Source organism: Mauremys reevesii, linkage group 2, assembly GCF_016161935.1.
Source record: "Mauremys reevesii isolate NIE-2019 linkage group 2, ASM1616193v1, whole genome shotgun sequence".
In the NCBI taxonomy this organism is placed as follows: domain Eukaryota; kingdom Metazoa; phylum Chordata; order Testudines; family Geoemydidae; genus Mauremys; species Mauremys reevesii.
The window spans coordinates 149,160,605-149,178,841 of record NC_052624.1 but is presented as its reverse complement, the minus strand read 5'-3'; the positions used below and the strand labels follow the sequence as shown (position 1 = coordinate 149,178,841).

Below are 18,237 nucleotides of genomic sequence, written 5' to 3'. Positions count from 1 at the left end.
CTTTGTCAAGCCTGACCTTAAAAACCTCTAAGGAAGGAGATTCCACCACCTCCCTAGGTAACCCATTCCAGTGCTTCACCACCCTCCTAGTGAAATAGTGTTTCCTGATATCCAACCTAAACCTCCCCCACTGCAACTTGAGACCATTGCTCCTTGTTCTGTCATCTGCCACCACTGAGAACAGTCTAGATCCATCCTCTTTGGAACCCCCTTTCAGGTAGTGGAAAGCAGCAATCAAATCCCCCCTCATTCTTCTCATCTGCAGACTGTAGGGCCACAAATCCATTTGGACTGAGAGGGATGGAGAGGTTTGTCAGGTCTAAGATACTAAGGAGGTAGGTGTCTTAGAAATACCCAAAAGTCAAGGGCATTCCACTGAGAACGGCAGGTTCCTAGCCCCGCCTACTTACACATACAGGGTCCACCTGCTGCAGGACCTCAGCTTATCTCATAACATGAAGAAAAAGGAGAGACCTCAGATAAACCAGGCACAAACCACAGACACCTTTGGAGGCTGAAACCAGGAGTCTATAGAGCAATGGGGAGATGTGCTGAGGGGAAGGAGCAATGCTGGACTGGCAGCCAGCCATGTCACGAGGTAGCAGGAGTTCCGGAGTGGTCTTCAAGTGAAGCTCACTGCAGTGATAGAGACACAGTGGCGAGCACCTCATCTGACAGGTTGCAACCTCCTAGCCAGGTGCAGGTGGAAAACAAGCCCTCTTGGCCCCGGGCTGCAACCCTGGCCTCCTTTAATTAATTGCGAGCACAGGAGAACCTCAAACAACTCTGTGCCCTGCCCAGTAGATTACACTGGAGTCTTTCTCCCAGCAACCAGTGAAATCTGATAGGCTATTCTGCCTCACCTGATAAACTCCTGCGACAGAAGCTGGGCCAGGAAGCTGCAGTCATTTATAACATGGCTCCAAGCAGATGTGCAATCTGAATTGCATCATATGTCTCCATGCCACATTGCCGTACCGTCTGTTTCAATCCTCATCAGTCCGACTGCCTAAACGTTCGGCTGGAATTCCACAGGTTTCACTGTGTTTTGTGTTCTGAAGGGCTAGGACTCACAAGGCCTGGGTGACCACAGGCAAGTCACTGCACTTCCATGCCTCAGTTTCCCCACCTGTGAAACAAGGGGCTCTGCCTGTCTCCATCTCCAAGGGAGAATTCCAAGGCTAGCATACTGTCAGAGCAGGGGAATCTGGGAGGTCAATTGCAATAAAAATGCAGACTGCCGCACAAAAAGTTACCCCTTTGCCTTGAGGTCAGCCATGCCAGGGCCGCCCGGGGGGGGGGGGTGCGCAAGTGGGGCAATTTGCCCTAGTCCCCGAGCCCTGCAGGGGCCCCCACGAGAGTTTTTTGGGGCCCATGGAGCAGGGTCCTTCACTCGCTCTGGGGGCCCCAGAAAACTCTCGCGGGACCCCCAGAGCTTCTTCCGCTCCTGATCTTCGCCGACGGGACCCGCCGCCAAAGTGCAGCCGGGTCTTTGGCGGTAATTCGGCGGTGGGGGGCCCCCGACGCAGGTCTTCAGGGCACTTCAGCGGCGGGTCCTGGAGTGGAAGGACCCCTTGCCACTGAGGCCCCCAGGCCTCCGGAATCCTCTGGGCGGCCCTGAGCCATGCACATCTGGCCCCAGAGAGCAGAGAGGTTCTGCTGGCTCTTAGCAGCTTGTTTATTCCCAGCAGGCAAGTGACCCAACCACTAGGCTGACCAGATGTCCTGATTTTATAGGGACAGTCCTGATATTTGGGGCTTTTTCTTATATAGGCTCCTATTACCCCCACCACATCCCGATTTTTCACGCTTGCTGTCTGGTCACCCTACCAACCATGGAGGCAACTGCCCATCCCAACTGGCACCGTTGGTGGCCATCTCAGCAGAGAGACCATGGAAACAACTTCTCACCCCAAGGTGGCGCTTCCAAGGCTAAGGGCTGCTGGATGGGGTCCAGCCTCACTGATGCGCAGTGATAGGGTGACCAGATGTCCTGATTTTTATAAGGACCAGGGCCGGCTCTAGGCACCAGCAAACCAAGCACATGCTTGGGGCAACACATTTTCAGGGGCGGCATTTGGCCGTCTTTTTTTTTTCTTCGGACGGCAAAAGCCTAGAGCCGGCCCTGGCAGCAGCAGCGCGGGAGGCGCCCTGGGGACTGCGGTTTGTGCCGCGGGGAAGCAGCGCCCGCACCTTGTGGCTGGGCCAGGCAGGCTCTGAGCGGGGGACACTCAGGCTGGGGGCTGCCCCGCGGGGCACACAGGCCGCCTGCAGGTGCCTCGGTGCCAGGGGCAGCTCTAGAAATTATGCCGCCCCAAGCAGGGCGGCGCGCTCGCCGCCCTTCCCCGGTCCCGCGGCCGGGGCAGAAGTGTCTGCGGCGGGTGCGCTGGTTCCGCGGCTCCGGTGGAGCATCCGCAGGCGTGCCTGCGGGAGCTCCGTGCGAGCCGCGGGACCAGCGCACCCGCCGCAGTCATGGCTGCGGGCGCTCAAGTGGAGCCGCGGGAAGAGGGGACCCTCCGCAGTCATGCCTGCGGCAGGTCCGCTCGTCCCGGGGCTCCGGTGGACCTCCCGCAGGCATGACTGCGGAAGGTCCGCCGGAGCCAAATGCCGCCCTGCTGGGACAATGCCGCCCCACGCGCCTGCTTGGCGCGCTGGGGTCTGGAGCCAGCCCTGCTCGGTGCAGCCGCCCCCCAGGGCCACAACTGGGGCTCGAGCCACCCAGGGACTGCAGCAGGGCGGCCAGAAGCAGCAGCAGGGCCGTAGAGGGCGGGGCACTGCCATGTAGGGCCCACGTCCTGCTTTCTGGAGCTCCGCTCCCTCTGGGGCTACCCTACCCCGGCTCCTCAGCCCCCTGCTGGGGCAGTCCCCCAGCTCTGCCCTCCTGGGTCCCAGCCGGTCCTGGAGGTGGGAGCCCTGGCTGGAGGGACCCTGGGCTGAGGCGTGGCCTGGAAGCCCCGCTGCTTACCCCAACCCTGCCAGCACTGGACCGGCTGGAGGCGAGGGGGGAGTGGGTGGAGTCAGCATTGGTGGTGGGGGAGCCCAGGGCTGGGGCAGCAGGGGTGTGCGGGTGGGGGAAGAGAGAGAGCCCAGGGCTGGGGCGGCAGGGGGTGAGGGTGAGGGTGGGGGAGGGCACTGGTGGTGGGGGGATGAAAGCCCAGGGCTGGGGTGGGGGGCAGCCAAAATTTTTTTTTGCTTGGGGTGGCAAAAAACCTAGAGCCAGCCCTGATAGGGACAGTCCTGATATTTGGGGCTTTTTCTTATATAGGCTCCTATTACCCCCCACCCTTTGTCCCGATTTTTCACACTTGCTGTCTGGTCACTCTAGCAGTGACCCACTGAAGCGAGTGGGGTGGCTCACATGAGCACAGAGGTCTGGTCCGTAGCACGGAGGATGCTTGCGCAGCTTCACCCCTTTGTACCAGCACAGTGGAGAAACTGACACACCGTAGCCTGCAAATCCCCCCCCCCCCCCGCTTTGCAGCTCGGGGAGTCGCTTATATCTGTGCAGCGTGGGTGGGGATTGGTACGGTATCCTTCTCCAGCCACGTGGCACAGGCAGAAGGGGCTCCCCAGGCAGGAGTGGCTCTAGGCATTTCGCCGCCCCAAGCATGGCAGGCAGGCTGCGTTCGGCGGCTTGCCTGCGGAGGGTCCGCAGGTCCCGCGGCTTCGGCGGACCTCCCGCAGCCGTGCCTGCGGGACGTCCACCGAAGCCGCAGGACTAGCGGACCTCCCGCAGGCAAGCCGCCAAAGGCAGCCCACCTGCCGCCCCCGCTGCGACCGGCAGAGCGCCCCCCGCTGCTTGCTGCCCCAAGCACATGCTTGGCGTGCTGGGGCCTGGAGCCGCCCCTGTCCCCAGGGTGCAAGTCAGTCACTGGGGGGGCCAGATTTTCAAACACTCAGTGCCCACCATCGGGGCCAGGCTTTTTTAGAGAGCTCAGCTCGCAGCAAGCTCCTGCTGTGACACATAGGGCTGGATTTTACTGACTATATGGGAACAGAGCCCCGGAGCTGTAAAACCCCCACTACATACAGATGGGACAGCAGAGAGCCAGCACGAGGCCTCTAGACAACTTACACCCACTTAAATGGGCCATACGTGGGATTTGGAGGCACGTAGGCCTGGGCTCTCTGCATAGGGGTAGGTGTCGCCACAGCTGTCTATTAAGACAGCTCCCATAACTTCGGGTATGTCTAGATGATATAGCTGTGACGCTACAGCAGCGTGGCATGGACTCGGGGTCCTGAGCAAGCAGGGTTAGCCCAGGCAGCTGCCGTGCTGCTATTGCTTCACTGCCATTGTTATGCTTTGATCTAGCTGGATCAAAGATAGCTCAGGTCCGTCTACACGGGCTGCAATCACGCCTCCTGACTGCAGTGCAGCCCTTCAGCCTTGGTCCACATCGGCAGACTTCGTTTCAGCCTCTTAGCTTTTGACACGCTGGCGTGCACGAGTTGCCTTTGCCTGTGCATGTGGCATGAATTGGAGAGGGCCCCTTCTTTTTCAGCCTCAAACAGAAGCCCGAGGTTTACTTGGGCAAGCATGGGCCATTGCAACAGCGGCATCTCTCCGGAGGAAGTCGTGCGGCCCACAGCTTTTAGGTATGAACTCAAGAAGAGAGACTGCTATCTCCCTGGTCAATCAACTGAGAGATTAGTTAATGTACAGAGCTCTGCAACCTATGATTATTGTAGGCGGGCGTGCCAAGGAACAACATCTCAGCTCAGTATAACTCAGCTGGGCAGACGTCACATTTTTTTAAAAATAATTTCAATAGATATAATGACAGAACAAGGAATAATGGTCTCAAGTTGCAGTGGGGGAGGTCTAGGTTGGATATTAGGAAACACTATTTCACTAGGAGGGTGGTGAAGCACTGGAATGGGTTACCTAGGGAAGTGGTGGAATCTCCATCCTTAGGGGTTTTTAAGGCCCAGCTTGACAAAGCCCTGGCTGGGATGATTTAGTTGGGGTTGGTCCTGCTTTGAGCAGGGGGATTGGACTAGATACCTCCTGAGGTCTCTTCCAACCCTGATATTCTATGATTCTATAATGTTGAGGTTTGTTTTTAAGCATCATTTTGATTTATATTGAGTTAAATTTTCACAGTTGTGGGAAGTAATGGGGAGTGTCAGAATACTGTCTAACTAAATAGAACCCAGGAGTCCTGACTCCACCCCTGGCTCCAGTCACTACCCTGCCCTGGTACCTACCTTGGCCTTGCCCTACCCAATTAAGTTTAGTTTTGAGTGTTATCTTAGTAGTAAATGCCACGTGAGATGCATCAGCTGCGAGTGAGTCAGCCAGGTGAGAATATGAAAACAAAAGTAAAAATGGAAGCTGGAAAAGGGCGTCCCCGATGGAAACATAGGTTCCTGCCAAGAACAGGAGCTTACAGGGGAAATCTCAGGGCTGGAGAAATTCCAAAGAAGAAATGAAACACTCAGATCTCTCAGCTGGGAATTTCCGTGGGGGGCAAACTGGAGACTTCTCAGAACCAATGAAATACTTTCAAAGAGCGTGAGCTACCAAGGAGGAGAATAGGAATAGGGCAGCATCCCTTCAAACAGTTTAGTAAATATAGTTATTTGGGACTCAGACGTGCCAGCATGGTTTCTCCATATTGCTGACTGATGTGCAAAAGGAGGACCCATGATGGCAGTGTTGAGAGGGACCCCCCCAGTGCAGAGATGATTTGCTGGGGGCCTGGGAGAGAATCCTGCCCACCTCTCTAGAGAGTAGATCATTTGCCACACTGTATCTAAATCAATAGCAACCCCCACCCATCGACTTCAGCAGGAGCTGCGCTAGGTCCATCCGTAGCAGTTCAGTTGTGAGGCTAGAAAGGCTGAGCTACTTTGTGGAAGATCACAGCTGATGGGGCAGCGCATGGAAGTCTGTGGTGCTGCATCATATGCTGCTCCGGTTCTAAAAGAGAACCGCAAGGGGCAGGTTTGCAAGCACTCGGCACCTGCTACTGAGGCCAGATTTTCAGAAGGATGCGGAGCTCTTTTTATGCATCCATCCCTACGTGCTGGTGAAAGGTACCAGGTGAGCAGCTCTGGAAATTACCATCCCGCAAGATGTCTTTTAAAAGTTGCAGTGATCAATTTCATCCCCCTGTCTATCAGGGCTATCGGCTGGGCCAACTGCCCAGATTTTATTCTATAAAAGCACAGGACAAAGCAAACATGCAGAGGAATAATTCAGCTAATACGATTCATGTACTGTCATCAATGTACTTGACAAACTGCAAACATATTTTTTGCAGAAAACCATCTTTATGGCTGAAATTTTAGATTAAAAAATAACAAATGGAATATTCTGGTTAAGATTCTTAATTGTGTTGGTTTCGTTTTCAGGAGAAAGTTGGGGTTGTGTTTTCAAAAGCCAAAAATTCACCCCCAAATTTTGGTTTGTAAGAAAAAAACCCCCACAGTTTTGCAGGAAGTTTTGAAAATGAAATTTTTTCCTTAATAACTGGCACTTTGCAGCCAGCTCTAACTGGAAGGGCCAATATCTCATGAACTGATCCAGCTAGAACAATCTGCTCCGCATCGCTGGGAAGCTGGAGTGAGTTTCTACTCCCAATAATTCAAGACCAGGCAAGTGAAAAATACAGGCTATTCACCAGCCAGGCCAGGAGACTTTGAGTACCCTGAGCCCGTTTCCCCCCCCCCCCACACTTCCTATTCCTCTCTATTGGATTTTCACTCCTCCTTTCATGCTATGCCTATTCCCCAGCCTTTGGGATCTAAAAATGGTTGACTTTAAGCTGCAATAACCTTTGGTCTGCAAGGTGACATGTCTTTCTCCACCACCTCCCTTTGACAAATGGGGCAGGAAAGGAGAAAGAAACAAAGAACATGAGTTGGCCTGGTTCCCACATGGAGGGGTCAACAAGGTGAGTGGAAGTAGCCTTCGGAAGCCTTCAGAGGTTCCCAGAGGTAGCTGGATTCTGGAGGTGCCTGGAACCATCTCTGCCTGAGAGGGATGTGATTCTTCAGCATGTGGCACAATAGACAAACCAAGAGGCTCATGGGAAGGGCCAGGAAAAAGAACCTATTACCAGGAGCTCACATTAAGAATCCTGGTCCCTTCATTAGCTTCCAGCCAGGATGCTAGAGAACTACCGACAACTAGGGACACGAGGGTCTCAGGCCAGGGACTGATGGATGCTCACACGGAGTGGTTTGGGACAAAAGGCAGGACGCCCTGCTGGAGATGGCTCCCCTAGAAGCTTTTCCAGCAAAAAGCTGGCTTCTAAAGAGACGTTAGACAGAAACACAGACCCCTGCAAGCTGATGATCTGCCAGTGCCATCTAGCGGCTGGCATTTGCTGTAGCTCATTGTGCCCCTACACTTCCCTGGGGCAGGTGGGGGAGAGAGAGAATACACAGACTGCGATGCATCAGGGGAATTAATCAATTCCTGCCACTGTGGAGGGCAACAAAAATAATGAGGGGGCTGGGGCACATGACTTATGAGGAGAGGCTGAGGGAACTGGGCTTATTTAGTCTGCAGAAGAGTGAGGGGGGGATTTGATAGCAGCCTTCAACTACCTGAAGGGGGGTTCCAAAGAGGATGGAGCTCGGCTGTTCTCAGTGGTGGCAGATGACAGAACAAGGAGCAATGGTCTCAAGTTGCAGTGGGGGATGTCTAGGTTGGATATTAGGAAACATTTCTCTAGGAGGGTGGTGAAGCACTGGAATGGGTTCCCCTAGGGAGGTGGTGGAATCTCCTTCCTTAGAGGTTTTTAAGGTCAGGCTTGACAAAGCCCTGGCTGGGATGATTTAGTTGGGGGATTGGTCCTGCTTTGAGCAGGGGGTTGGACTAGATACCTCCTGAGGTCCCTTCCACCCTGATAGTCTATGATTCTATGATCCTATTCTCCGCCCATGGTACAAAATAGGCTCCTGTGGGCTATAATCTATTGGCAATCAGGTACAGTGTGCATTCGCTGGGTGGGGCTGGTGGCCTGTGATGTACAGGAGATCAGACTAGATGATCTGGTGGCCCCTTCTGGCCTTATAATTGTTGCATCACTCCTGGGATGTGGAGTAACGCGCTGTAACTAACGTGTCAGGCCTGTTGAAATCCACCCTGTGGTCAGCTGGGAAGTTGGCCTGACAACATCACAAGGTTCTGGGAAATGCTCTTAAGTTACCAACCATTTTCTGATATCACCCCCTCCCCTCTTCCACTCCGATTTCTTTAAACCGGTGCTACCTCATACTAAAGAAATCACTACAGCATTCTACAGTAAGAGAGACCGTCATCCCCCCGTCACACCCTGAGTGGCTTTAACAGCCTCTCCCTCACCCATGATCCCATTGCAGGAGTCCTACAAGCATGACCACCGGCAGGGCAGCAAAGGAGCTAGCCATGCTGGGAATGGGAGTGGTGCTCCGTAGGTTGTGCACAGAGGACTGGATCATCTGAACTAGCTCATCTTTGACTCAGGCACAAAAAGTTCCTGTGCTCCTTTCACCAACGCCAGTGGGAGTTGTGGCCAGGACTGGCTGGAAAACAATTCCGTAGCACAAAAAATGTTGAGGTTTTGAAATGCATTTTTGTTGCGATGCAGAATGAAACAGCGACCTTTCAACATTTTTTGTGACAAGCAGGAGAGCTAACCCACCCCAGCAATCCAGCGGTTAGGGCACTCACCCGGAATGGGGGACACCCAAGTTCAAGTCCTTTTGGGTACTGGCAAATCTGAAGTGGGTGTCTCCTCTCCATTCCATCCTAGACATGAAAAAAAATGATCAAAACCAATGTGTGTCTGCAAAACATTTCAGGTGCAATGAAACAGCATTTTTCAACAGAAGTGTTGTCAACGTTTTTTGACCAGCTCTAATTCTGGGCGTGCCCCCACATATTTGCAAATCAAGTCAGAGGCTGTCGGGCTTGGACCTTTTCTATCAACAGATCCTTTATCTATTCCCATTTAGGTGTCACCCACAAGGCCCCGTTTTGCAAGTTGCAATGCAACCACGGGGCTCGAGGAGTTGTATCTCTCTACTGTGCATGAGAAGGGAAGGTGCAGCCCCAGAAGTTCCCAGTCTAAAGGGTATTCGTGCCCGTTATACAATAGCACTACTTCTTCCAGTGGATGGGCACGGTAAGCGTGAGAGCCAAAGCTCACATCCAGTGGTGTGAATGGCAAGGACACGACCTATTCCTGCCCCCGGGCAGCAGCCGCATCTTCCGCACCTGGCATTTGGAAAGTGCTTCAACCGAAACATAAGGAAAACAGCAAAGGCAGATGTCTCAAACCAAAGGACGCTGCTCCAAAAGGGAAGAAGGGGTGCGTTCCATATCACTGTCGGCAAAGATCTCTTCTCCTGTTTTGGCATCTAATTAGGGGCCAGATCTTCATAAGCTGCTTTCTCCTGACTCACCCCTGCCCTGCACCCTCATGAACCTCGAACCAGCAGGAAAGAGAATTATTGGCAGCTACAGCTGTACAAATGCCCAATGAACACAAAGGGATGAGTTCTTGCAAGAGTGGTGCCTAAATGCAAGGCTTATAGGTGCTACCACATGTAATAGAAAGAAAGAAACTTCTTCCCAGATTTCTCCTCTTCATGGAGTGACATGTTTCAGATCACTTTGTTTCCAGACTGACTAAATTTCTATTCTCTCCAGCTATTAAGTCAATGTTCAGTTGTAAACTTTTAAAAGAACAACCAGAATTATTTGTTTGCAGTTACGAACATTTCAGAGTTATGAACAACCTCCATTCCCGACATGTTCGTTACTCTGAGGTTTTACTTTATTCCTCCTTCTAGATCACTAATGAAGACAAGACTTCCAGGCATTATTTGAATAAAAGGAATTTGCTTTCTTCACTGAAGAACACCCTGATATTTGTTTCCCCACTGTGGGAAATTCTGTTGTTTTTTTTTTAATAACTCCTGGCAGCTTGTTTGAGTTGAACTCTTCAACTGTCTGGCTTTTCCCCAAAGCTAAGTGTGTTATTAAGGCGTGCCTGGCATTTTGTGCTCTCTGCTTTAAGTTTTATTGCAGTGCCCATTTTCTATAATTAGTGTGATTGCTGCAAGGAGTGTGGTATCTCCTGTCACTAGAACAGGCGTAGACAGTATGAGGAAGTAGCATCTGATTGGCCTGCTCTGAAATAGAGCAACTTAGCGTCATCCAGTTGTTTAGATTAGAGGCTTTTTCATCCCTTCTAGGAGAACTGGGCACGTTTCATGTAGATGAATGACATGCTCAGGATACTGAGTGGACAAGGAGCTTAGCAGACACTGTCCTTCTCTAGCACTTCTCCGAGCCATCTGTAAACCTATTGGCCTCAGAAATAGAACTGGATGAAATTTTTCAGAGGAATAGTTTATTTGCCGGAAAAAAAAAATCACTGAGCTCCTTCTCACAGGTTCCCTCTGAACCAGGGAAATTTTATTGTTCCCATTTTATAATATTGGGAGACTGAAGTAGTGACAAAGCTAGCAGCCTGAGTTTCAGAGCAGCTCTTAAATAGTTGGGACAAGAAACTGCTGGCCCAAAGTCACAGAGCAAGTCAGCGGTGAACCAAGCAGTCCAACACCCACTCTCCTGCTGTGGCAAGAAGAAGATAGAGTGTCTCCAATAAGTCTATTCTTTAAACTTCGGCCTTTTTAAGTGTCTCATACAGAAAAAAGTTGCCCTCCAAGGTTGCTGATGCTGTGCAAGCTTTGCGGGCCAGTCATGGAAGCTGCTCCCCTTTTGATGATGGATGAACCCTTCTCAGATGGTCATGCGGGCCAATGCCACAGCAGACTTTCCTTGGTGTTCTGCAGCTGATGGTCAATAGGGCTTGTGGGAGTGACACTGGAGATGATGTCCACAGCTCAGCACCTCCTCATGGGTGGGTGGATTCCTTGATGGCCAACCAGCATAAGCCTGGGAAGAATTTATAGAGGAGTCATAGACCAAAGTCATCACCAGAGGCCACAAGCAGGCAGGAGGACCTTAGTTCTGCCATCTTTTAGTGGAGGTGCTACCTGGATGCCCACACCACCACACCAGGACACTGGCTCACCTCAGACTCCAATGGGAGATTCCTCTGTGCTTGAGTCAGCAACACCACTTCCTGCAATAACCGGGGATACCTTTAGAAGCCTCCCATCCAAGTATGGACCACAGATGCATGGCTAAAAACCACAGATTGAGTGTGTCCATCTGATAAATACTACTCACATGAGAGCACATCCTGGGGGAAAAACAAAGAGGCTGACAGCATTTAAAAGAATAGGGAAGCCAGTATCTGGTCATCAGTAAAAAGAAGAATGTTGTCAGTCATGGTGATGTCGAACTTAGAACTTGTTAGACAACTCCATTTGGTTCACAGGATTGACCTCTCCTTCCCTGTGCTGTTACTGCTGCCCCTAACCATATCGGAGCCAGATGCCCATGACTGCATGCACAGGACTGCAGTGCCTAACTTATGCAGACAGTTGTGTGCCCAAGTATCTGGACATGTGTGCAAGAGATAGGGGTGCAATTGGTGCACCCAATAATGAGAGCCTGACTTGGGAAACCGAGTCTCACAGCTAGCAGCATGCAAGGAACCACCCACCACTGAAACAAGCAGACAAAAAGCCGGATTCTGCTCTCACCCGAATGAGAATCAGGGTAGTTACTCAGTGAAACCACACCAAAGCACTGACAGTGCAAGGATGTGCATTGCGAACTAAATGCCCTTCTAGCAGTGTCGACAAGGCTAAATGTTATCACAAAGCTCATAATACTAGATGTCATCTTAAAGCCCCGGCTACAGTGGTCATGTTACCATGTGACAATCTCAGCACAATTCTAGCCTTCATCATTGCAGAAGAAAACTGGAAAGTCTGATCCGAGTGTCACAGGCCAGAGGAGACCACCAGATCATCTGGTCCGACCTCCTGTAAAACAAAAGGACCTAGGGGTTACAGTGGATGAGAAGCTGGATATGAGTCAACAGTGTGCCCTTGTTGCCAAGAAGGCTAATGGCATTTTGGGCTGTGTAAGTAGGGGCATTGCCAGCAGATCAAGGGATGTGATCATTCCCCTCTATTCGACACTGGTGAGGCCTCATCTGGAACACTGTGTCCAGTTTTGGACCCCACACTACAAGAAGGATGTGGAAAAATTGGAGAGAGTCCAGCGGAGGGCAACAAAAATGATTAGGGGGCTGGAGCACATGACTTATGAGGAGAGGCTGAGGGAACTTGGATTGTTTAGTCTGCAGAAGAGAAGAATGAGAGGGGATTTGATAGCTGCTTTCAACTACCTGAAAGAGGGTTCCAGACAGGATGGATCTAGACTGTTCTCAGTGGCACCAGATGACAGAACAAGGAGTAATGGTCTCAAGTTGCAGTGCGGGAGGTTTAGGTTGGATATTAGTAAACACTGTTTCACTAGAAAGGTGGTGAAGCACTGGAATGGGTTACCTAGGGAGGTGGTGGAATCTCCTTCCTTAGAGGTTTTTAAGGCCTGGCTTGACAAAGCCCTGGCTGGGATGATTTAATTGGGGATTGGTCCTGCTTTGAGCAGAGGGTTGGACTAGATGACTCCCTGAGGTCCCTTCCAACCCTGATATTCTATGATTTTATGATTCTAAAGGCCTCCAACCCCACCCAGCAGCTGCACACTAAACCCACCACCCGAAATGAGACCAAAGTATTACAGCCCTCAGAAGACTACACTATTCTGTGCCACAGGCAGAGAATAGGATGGACTGAAAGTGCACCAGTGCCCAAATGCACCCTCAAGTTTAAAAACCAGAAAACATATGAAAGATTATTTTTCATCTCTGAATTTGGGGGTGCTGACTCAGTTTTGGAGTCTGGGAGCTGGGAATACCCCTTCAAAGCTCTGAAGAGCAAGCCACTCAACATGTGAGCTGTCATGAGTTTTTGCACAGGATTATGCAAAAGTCTGCAACTATTCTGCAGTTTCAGGACTTCACGCCCAGTCCTCTCAGCAATTTCAAATTTGCCATCACGTTTGAAAATCTGCAGGGGTCTCTGCAAGAACTGTGTTTTCACTTCAAGGGAAAAAACAAGCAGACAACCCACCCCCACCCACAAATTATAAGAATGGAACCACATTAATAAACAACAGATTTTTGTTGGTAAGTGAATATAGCCACAATCAGTTGTGTGCCAGGAGTCTGTTCTCCTCTGTTTTAACGTGTAAATTCAAAGGTACATCGATGAGGAGTTACACACACCCTGCCAAGTTCTGAGCTCATTTACATTGGTGTAAATCCCGATTGATTCATGTCAGTCAATGGATTCACATTGGTATAACTGAGATCAGAATCTGGATCATGAAGAGCAGAGCGATTGCCCTCTCCCCGTAGCTTTAGAGATATTATATATATTATACGGGAGTGCCAAATTCTGCTCCTATTTGGAATGAAGTAAATCCAAGGTAGCCAAGGAAGCCACTCCAGATTCACACAGTTGTAACAAAGAGCAGAATTTGGCCCAGTATTGAAAGTGACTCTGAACACTTCTCCACAGAAGAAGCAGCAGGATACCGAGTTGCGAAGTTAATTCTGTGGTGGAAGCAATTATTTTTAGGTTACTACATTCGCTGTAGTTGGAAAAAGATGGGGTTGGGTCAGATCTGGAGAGCTCACCACACACTCGATGTGCAGGGCAGGGCTTTGTTTTCTTTGTCACGCCACTGTATTCACCCAGCCCTGGGTAAACACTTTGCTAGAACCTTTGGAAAGAACTCATCATTATTCCTCTAGCATATTGCATTTGCCATGCCATCAGATCTGGCTTTACAGACTTTTCCACACTCAAGAGCTTAAGCTTACCATTTCATAGAGGGCTTTACATTTTCATGGCTCTGAGCAAGGCACAGAAAGCACACTGGGCCAGACCATCAGCTGGTTGAAGTCTGTCTAGCTCTGGACCTTTATCAGGCAAAACCATCAGAAAATGTCAGCTTCCAGCTTCTTTTGCCCATAAGGTCATTTCTCAGCTCAGCTCAGGCACCGCACAGGAGCTAAGCAGATATTATTAGTGCATAGGACCCCATCGGAAATTAACAGCACAGTTCTTAAATACCAACTTACAACAAATCAATGGAAATGCCCAACCCCATTACAAGAGATTTCTCTCCTTTGAAATATTTCTTGCCTTGGACAGGCCAGATCCACATTACTGAGGACCCAAAGGTGACTTAAAACAACTTTAAAGGCCCAGCTGGCAATTCCTTCCTGCATCGGAGAATTATGGGATGGTGCAAAGCTGGATCTATACCATCCACTGCTCGTGCCCACCCAGCGCAGGGGCACGGTCAGAGTCCACCACACAGTGCTTTCCAAGTCACCCAGGGGACTGTGTTAGCCAGCAGTGAGAGCTTAGCGCAGGTCTGCTCCAGAGTCTGCTAAGGGTTGCACCATCCCACTGAATGAGGGGTGGAAAAGTGGCATGTTGCCAGGAATAAACCACTAGAGAGGCATTTAACAAGTGGCCGGGGCCAAAAGGACAACACATATTTGCTTGGAGCAAATCCCAGGATCTCTTCTGGCTTTGCATTTTCCCACTCTACGTGGGTTTCCTACTCTACTTATAGAGCGCTCACCGCTTTTTGGTCACCTTTCCTTTCAGTCTTGAATCCCATTAGTGCTCAGCTCCATTCAGGTCTTTTCTATCACAGAACCTGGCCATATTTCATGTTTTGCCCAGATAACCCCAAGCATCAGCAGTTAAGGGTATTAATGCCAGAGGCTGGCAAGTGCTTATTAAAAAGCAGGCAAGGGATAAAGGGGTATTTTCCCACGTTTGCAGCCCCAGAAATGCATGGATCTCCATAGTGCCCCCTTTCCAGGAGTGAGCAGGGGAAGGCAGGTCAATATTTGCTGCAGGCGCTGGGATCACGCAGGCACACATGAAGAATTGGGAGAGGGGTCTCAGGTTTGTGGATCGGGCGCGTGGATGTAGTTGAAGCTCTCACTCAAGGCAGGGGACTACGTTATGCTAGTGTCAGAGCAGAATGCCATTGAGGAAACAGTTCTGTGGGGTAACAAGTTGCCCTGTGACCAGATACTTTGCTTACCATGGCCATTCTTTAAAACAAAGGGTTGGCTGTTCCATGGGGTATATAGGCACCAATTCAGGAAAGCACCAACTTTAAGCATGGGCCTAAATCCCATTGAGGAGATGGCACTTATGCTGGAAAAGCCCTTCGTTTTGCAAGTACAGGCATCCTCTGTAAAGCTGCCAGTGGCAGTGCCAATCATCCAGCTGCCATGCAGCCCTCTGTATTCTATACGTTCAGGGCCAGTTCTGATCTCACGTACCCTGCTGTGCCTCCCTTAGGTCAGATTCTGCTCACAGCTGCACCCATCTCAATCCAGAGTGACCTCACTGATTTCAACAGAGTTACTCCTGGATTACTCCAGCATAACTGCCATCAGAATGTGGCCCTGCCGGCACACCCCATTCACACTGCTGTAGGTGAAGAGAGTTGGGCCTGTTCTCTTGGGAGTCCCATTTGAAATGAAGCAAGACCAGATTTCGGGCCCATTAAGTTGGTAGAAAGGCAAGACAGGATCAGAATCCCAGATCTAAACCACCCCCAACTTCTGGAGCTGAGGATGCAGAAACATTGTAGAGCTGGCAAAGAAGAGAGCTCAAATGGGGTCCAGATAACCCGAGCTGTGGCACATTCCCACAGGCTGCTGCCAGCCAGAGCACTGGGCGAGACTGGATGGGAATCTCTAAGCAGCTCGGGTGTTGTGCATTGACTCTGCATACGGTGTATTTATAGAATGATGACAGATGGCCGTAGGTTGGCATTGCCCTCTTTCCTTACGTAATGCCGCCGCACTGCAGAGTGCATGCTTCAGAGCGATCAGTCGTCAGATTACGCTCTGCGGTGCTGAGAGTTCACCAGGAAAGCACCAAATTTGAAAATGGGGGTTCTGTCCATCCGCTCACGAAAGGCAACACAGGAAACCAACTGCTGCACTGCTTGTGCTCATTTGAATGCAAGTACATGGGGCCTAACCACTTCCCTCTGAAAGCAGTTTCATCCAGACATTCAGCTACGACAGATAACAAATTTCTGCCAAACATAAGGTTGGGGTAATTGGAGAGAGGCATGTCTGAGGTTCAGTTTTTAGTCTGGCTCAGAGACAAGGGGACAGATCTTCAGATGGTGTAAATTGGCATGACCCTGTTGACTGGGCTGCAGCTCTGGGCATCGGGCCCCATATTTAAACACAAAAATGAGCAGCCGTTGGAATTAGAACTGGACTAGATCCTAACAGCCCCCATCCATCTTTCTCTCAGACAGTGCAAGATTGCACCTTTGGGTAAAGAGCAAGAGATGACAACTAACAATATGCAGGAACGGCCTGGGCAGAGCTGGATCCCAAATAATCATGTTTCCTCTACACACAGAAAAATTTCCTTTATTTGAGGACTGTATATTAAATTGATTTTTGAAACAGGGGGCTGGAATAGGAGCTTGCTCTGTCCATCCCATGCATTGACCTGGTATTGCAGTGTCTCTGGGAATGGTGCATCTCCTTTTGGGGAGAATCTTCTGGTTAGAAAAACAAAAAGAGTTTCACTGTGAAGATGCTGGGTTGATCATGATTATTAACACGATCCAGCCAGCATGATGTATATAGCTGGCTTGGACTAGTTTCTGGTGGCATCCAGAACACGGAACATGGTAAGTGGTGAATGCCACTAAGGAACTCAAACTATTTAAAGAGACACTACTCTATTCATATATACTACCACCCTAAATTGTACATGTCCTCGTGTCTAGTCTTGCATGTCTTAGCAGTGGGGTTTCCAAGTGCTTGGCATTCTGCTCTATGACCTTGCAGATCTCACTGTCAAGAACATGTTGAGTTCAGTTTGCATTTTCCTTTGCTCCGTTTCATCCCCTAGCTTCTAGATACGCTCACTCGTACCACTCTAAAACAATCCCTCTAATGCCATCCTTGGTCTTAATTTAAGCACTTTGCTGGAGCAGGGTCTTACTAGTTTGAATTAGTCTCCTCAACCCAGCTCTAGGGCTAGGAGTGCTTAGAGAACCCTGAGGTCATGTCTTGTGTTCAGGGGTTCAGCTGGCCACTGGCAGGGGTCAGGAAAGTATCCCCCTCTCCAATGCATTCTGGTTTTGTTCCCCATCTCCTTCCTCTGAAGCATCAGGGATGGCCATGACTGGAGATGGGACACTGGATGGGGTGGGCCAGAGCTCTGAGGGGGCACTGAGCATCCTTTCTCTGAGATGCTTGGCTGGCTGGTTCTTGCTCACATGCTCAGGGTCTAACTGATCACCATGTGTGGGGTCGGGAAGAAATTGTCCCCCAGGCAGTGACCTTGGTTTTTTTTTTAACCTTTCTCTGCTGGGTGTGGGTCACTCGCCAGGATTCATAATCACTTCCTTGCCATTGCAGGGTCCTCGAGCGCTGGGGCACCTCAGTCTCTCCTACTCTCTGCCTGTGGCACATAATTTTCTAGTCTCCAGTGGGCTGTAATAATTTGGTCTCATTGCAGATGTTGGGTTAGTGAACGGGCGCTGGGTGCTTCGGTGGCATGTGACAGACAGGAGGTCAGAATAGATGATCTAGTGGTCCCTTCTGGACTTAAACTCTATGACTCCAAGAGTGCAAAGCATTGTTTGATCTCCAAGAGCTTATTCTGCTCTGCCTTCACCAGCATTTTTCCAAATTAGCTGAATTATGGTGATGTAAATTAGAAGAATCTGACCCCTAATCTCCAGTTTGATTAGTAGCCTGGGTCATCCAGAAGTAGAGAGAGTCAAAAAATGTCGATGGAGCTGCTTTCCATTGGAAAATGCAGTTTTGTTCAAATGTAACCCTTTCGGGGGAACACGTCAGCTTAGATGGAAATTAATTGTTTAATCAAGGTAAAAACAAATTGTTCTGACTTATAATAATTATCACGTTCCATATATAAAATATATTGAATATTTGCTCTTATAATGGTTTTACCCTATCAAAAAGCTTCAGAATCAAAAATTTTTGGAATTCCCATTCTGCTATGTTTCCAACTTCTGTTTATTCCCCCCCCCCCCCCCCACACACACAATTTGGAACAAAAACAAAATTTCAAAATGTCAGAATCTCCCCACAGGGTTGCTATTCTCTTTTCCGACCAGCTCTCCCCAGAAGTTGTTACTAGCAAATGATTGTGCTGGATACATAGCGAGCAGGAACACAGGCGTCGAGGGAACTTTTATTCTGTCTG

General features: G+C 50.1%; 1 pseudogene; it reads left to right on the top strand.

The window, feature by feature from the left end:
• The first annotated feature begins 16,411 nt into the window (after positions 1-16,411).
• Positions 16,412-16,540, top strand: LOC120399691 (annotated as a pseudogene).
• The last annotated feature ends 1,697 nt before the right edge of the window (positions 16,541-18,237 follow it).